This window comes from Notothenia coriiceps, unplaced genomic scaffold (assembly GCF_000735185.1).
Source record: "Notothenia coriiceps isolate Sejong01 unplaced genomic scaffold, NC01 NC01_scaffold00017321, whole genome shotgun sequence".
In the NCBI taxonomy this organism is placed as follows: domain Eukaryota; kingdom Metazoa; phylum Chordata; class Actinopteri; order Perciformes; family Nototheniidae; genus Notothenia; species Notothenia coriiceps.
This window is the reverse complement of record NW_011350022.1, coordinates 4,669-10,118: the sequence shown is the minus strand read 5'-3', so window position 1 is coordinate 10,118 and position 5,450 is coordinate 4,669.

Here is a 5,450-nt window from a genome sequence, read left to right as displayed (position 1 = left end):
TGGGTGTTTCTCAATGTCGAGGGAAGGCTGCTCCGGAGCCACTATTTCAAGCATACTACGTCATCGAGTCCCGCCGAAGGACTGTTCCAATGTCCAGCATACTTGGAATTCTAACGAGACTGGCGTACTTCGTAGCAAGAAATTTCGAGGCTGCACATGTGTAGACTCTGCGGTCTTAAAATCCCCACAATGCTTTGCGCACAGACCAATTTCCAAATCTTTGGTGGAAATTGCGCTCCATCTAAGGCGGAGCCTCGCATATGACGCACACCTGCACACCTGTTAGCCTGTTCCACAATTCTTCGTTTTCCGAGGCTAGGAAGGATTCTTGCCTCGCTTCTGAAGCAAGTGACTCGGAAGACATGTGCTACCAAGCAAGCATCCTCGAGTGTATGACTCACATTGAGCACACTCTCTTCTTTAATCTCTCTTTCTTCCTCTCTCGCTACTCCTTCAACGCAAGTCAAAGTTACAATAGAGGGAACAAGGTTAATATTGAACTTACATTTTTGTCTTAGTCACTAAAATGTCCTCATGTCACTGTAGAGAAAACGCAACAGAGATATACTTTTCTTTGGTCAATTTTTCCAACATCACAGCAAGGAGGGATGAGAGGAAATGGATTTATGTAAGAGTGGACATTCTTACATCTTATGATTCTGAAATGATTCACAACCTGAACAAAATAAATCAAGCAGAATACGAGTTTCACATTGTTTTTGTGTTCAATTGATTTTTGAAAATGGCAAGTTTCTTAAAAAGTAAAAAGGCAGCCAGCCTAAGCCTACCAATTTCATTTTTTGGATTTTATAATTTTTTGAACTTGTTATTCTAAAAGTCACAGAATAGAGAAATCCTGTTACACTTTTTAAGTAAAAATACACTGTGTAACATAAATAAATGTTGCATTTTGTCTAATGTATGCCGATGTGTGTTAACCAGGGAGTTAACGTCATTGAGAATCAAACAATGCTACGATCTTATACACTCCTTACTCTGCTTTTGTGCAGTAATTTCCCACAAGCAGAATGGAGTAGATTCTCAACTTAGCACTCTATGCACTGAATCAAAAATCAATTACGATCCTGAAAGATTCACAGCCCTAATAGCAAGTGTTAAAATTATGTTATTATACTACAGTGCATGAATGAGAACACCAACAGGGAGGAGCAGGCAGAAAAACTTCTCCTTTTCACCGCTCTCTCTTGCTCCTATGCCTCCCTAGTGGGTAATGGTTGATCAATAATAGGATTAAAAACACACACACACACACACACACACACACACACACACACACACACACACACACACACACACACACACACACACACACACACACACACACACACACACACACACTTCAGTAGTTTCATGTTCTCTATGTTTGTGTGTGTGTGTGTGTGTGTGTGTGTGTGTGTGTGTGTGTGTGTGTGTGTGTGTGTGTGTGTGTGTGTGTACAGTACCTCACATGATGTATTGCCCTACTTCTGTGTAATTGGTCTTCTCTGAGGACTTATCCTTTCAATCTCCTCTAACGCCTAAACTCAAACAAACTAAAATGCTCAAGGGCCCAAATATCTGAACATAAACTTTTGGTGTCTTCACACATGGAGGTTTTTCATCAACACATTATATGATATTCAAAGACATAAGGGAACTGTATGAGCCTCCTGTATAATGATGAAACTCCTGACAGGCAGAGAGAGAGAGCTGCGGCTTGTTGAGGCAAAGGCATTACGCAACATTGAAGAGATTAGTGACAAAACAGGACACAGATGCTGACAAAGTCTGCGTCCTCCTTCCTCCTTTTCCTCCTCCTCTTCCTCCTCCTCCTCCTTCTCCTCCTCCTTTTCCTCTTCTTTATAAATCCATTTTCTCAAGCTGGACGTGTTCTTACGCATTTTCAAAAGCTTGGCTCATTAATAATGTATTAATAACTGTAATTGCAGAGATGCATACAAATTACAATAACCTGAAAATGCACCTGCCTGCCTAGAAATAAATGTAAGCCTTGTAAGGATCCTCTCCAAGGTTTAAATGTTCATTATACTGCTCAGCACAAAAGTGTCAAAGTAGAGAGCTAGTAAATACTTCACCTGGGCCTCACAGGCTTTAAAGCTGGCCCTCGGGCTCACTTTGTCTCTCCTTCCTTCAGCAGACATCCATGTGCATCACCTTCTTTAGCATCTTTACAGCAACAACGCAACATCATTAAAGATACTGTTTCCACACCCTATGATCAATGCATCATCTAATGTTTGAACAGATTCCTAGTTGAGTAAATCTAAAGTAAGGAAAGTAAATCTTGTGCATGGACTCAATCTAGCGTGTCGTTTTTCTCATACTGATATTCTGCACAAACTGTGCTGTTGTATTTGCTGTAAAGTGTCTTTACTGTAGGGTATTTTTATTATATGTACAGCACTTTGGCTCGACCAAAGATCGTTTAAAAATGTGCTATATAAATAAAACTTGATTTGATTTGATTCCTGGACATAGAGTGAACATGGCGATAAAAACAATGAAATGATGTTGACATGCTACAACATAGTTTGTCACGATCACCTAGACGAGAGACATAAAGTCAGATAACCAACACAGCAGTATTCATCAGAAGTTTGCTAACTTTTAAAACCATTAGCTTTAGATCAAAGTAAGGCTCTTGCAGCAAATGCCCCAGGTGTTATTTCCTATTCCAAAAGTTACATAGACTCCCTTTATGTCAATTGGTTTGAATTCTCTGTTTAAAGTTCATTCTCCCCAAGAGACGCCCAGTGGGATAAACAGTGAAACCCGATTGATGCAATTAAATATAATTAACATATTATTCATTTTTAATCAAGAGGGAGCATTAAAGCATTAACTTTGACAATCATAATTTAAATACTTAGGCGGTAGGGTTTCCTCTGTTAGGAGGAACACAAATGACTGAGTCACGTTAGTCACAACTGTCGCTCAGAAGAGTGAAGCAAGTAATCCAAGAGGCACACATGGATGATTTTGGTTTATTGAATTGCCAATATTTAAGATATTTCACCAATTAAAGGACTATTAAATATAAAGAGAGCAAGTGGGTCATGCAGCCAAATACACAAGTTCATACATATTATATTAAGTTAAAGTGCAGGGGGACATGATAACATCCTCTCAAATAATTTGAGCTCCATTGATGCCTTTCACAGGACTAATTAGGGTCCGTATCTTGACTCATGGTGCTCTCCGCCACCCGCCTTTCCCTTTTTTAAAAAAAATACTATTTTCTGCTTTGTTGTTCTGTCTGTGGATTCCTTCCCCCTCTCAAGGTGGCGAGTCATTACGCTGCTCTCAAGTGTTTCATTTTTGAAACATAGAATAGAACATTTACAAAACACATTCTCACTGAAAGCCTGCAGCATCAGACTGGAGACACACGGACACATGCTCATCTCCCACCCGCTCTTTTAGAAGTATCACACACAGACACACACAATAATAATGTAATTAGAGTTGATGTGTGTGTCAGGGTGAGGTGACTGTGTGCTTTTCTGAGGCAATATGGGTGTCTGTGTGTGCATGAATAATTGCATTTCATGTGGGTGTGTTTGCGAACGTGTTCAGAAAAAAGATCAATGTGTCCTTAGACCCACATTACCAAGTCAAGTACAAAAAGACACCATCGGTTTTTATAAATAAGGAAGCAAGAGATAAAAGAGGGAGAGATGTGAAGAGGAAAGAAATAACGAGGACACCTCCAGCTCACATGCTGTACTCTTCCTCTTCTTCCTCGAGAATGACATGTACTCTTCCTCTTCTTCCTCGACAATGACATGATTCTGCTCTCATCTGCCACTCCAAAATCCACTTGGAGCTTCTGTACAATTACGTCATGCTTTGTCACCCTTGTATGTTGTTTTCCACGTAGAGGCCACATGTGTTGCTGCACCCTCACTGCTTATGTAATGTGCACATACACACAACACCACCTTTGCTTGCTTAATCAGAGGTCATTTGAAACACAACCCAAGGTGAGTCCACTGTAAGTGGCGCATCGCCAGTTATTTTCAGATGGGGGAGGGGTCAGGAGGGACATTTACGCAAACGCTGCATCGAGGGACCACTCTCAAACACACATAATAATTCATTGTCCATACACACAGCTGCATCACTGAGTGTCATAACTCAGAGCAGTTACAAAAGCCTTTGCACAAATATGGGAACACAACAGTTCAACTATATTTACTTTGTTAGTGTTCACTTAGTACACATATTATAAGTATGATGACATTATTCATTATATAAAATGAATAATTAAATGTATACTGCTTTCTAGTTAAAACCCTTAAACGTGCCTGTGAAAGATGTGCAAATTATTCTCATCTTCCCTGATGCATGACGAATGAGGAAATTCATTTGCAGAAACAAAACTCCTGCCGTGCACAAAAGACAATGCACTCATAATGAAGCATAATTAGAACCTGATGTCACATGGCGTTTAATCTCACTTTCTATTGAATTGATCTTGTTTTCTGTGTAGTTTGCCGGGAGAAAGAAAGCCCCCCCCTCCTCAGCTTACATGAATAGGAGCAGGAAAATAAAGAGAATGACACGGAAGGAAAGAGTTGGCTGGGAGGTGGGATGGTCAAACACAGGGGATGAGCAGAAGTGAGGGATGGAGATAAAAGTAGAGGAAAGAATGGTGTGAGGAGACTTAAGTGGAGCAAAGGAGAGAGGGGGGGGGGAGCGACAAAACAGCTCGAAGGGGGGAGTGAGGTGAAGCTACCAGAGAGAGGGAGTGACAGAGCGAGAAGCAACAGTAGACTACAAAGATATAAATAAGGTAACTGATAGAAGAGAGAGTGTGTTTCTCTGTGTGTGTGTGTGTGTGTGTGTGTGTGTGTGTGTGTGTGTGTGTGTGTGTGTGTGTGTGTGTGTGTGTGTGTGTTACTCTGTCCTGGCTCGTCTCCCAGGAGCAGACAGTTCTGCGCTGCCAAAGTTTCACTGGGTCTACCACCATGCCAGGGTCAATGCACTCACAAACACAAAGACAACACACACACACACACACACACACACACACACACACACACACACACACACACACACACACACACACACACACACACACACACACACACACACACACACACACAGCAAAGGATTAGCCATCAGTAAAGGGACAGAAATGGGGATACATGTACAGAGAGAGTGAAAAAGAGAGAAGGTACACTATAGGAAGTAACAAGGTAGTTACTGTACAGTATTCGAGAAACAGGTAAGAGCTTAAGAGGAAGGGTGAGAGAGAAAATACATTGGGTATTTAAAAAAACGTGATTGAGATGAATCAGAAAGAGTGAGAGAGAGAGAGAGGGAGAGTGAAAGAAAGGGAGGAGGGGGAAAGAGAGAGAGGAGGGAGGCTCACCGGGCTCCGAGAGCATGCGAGGATCAGAAGCAACAGAATGAGACGGAGAGAG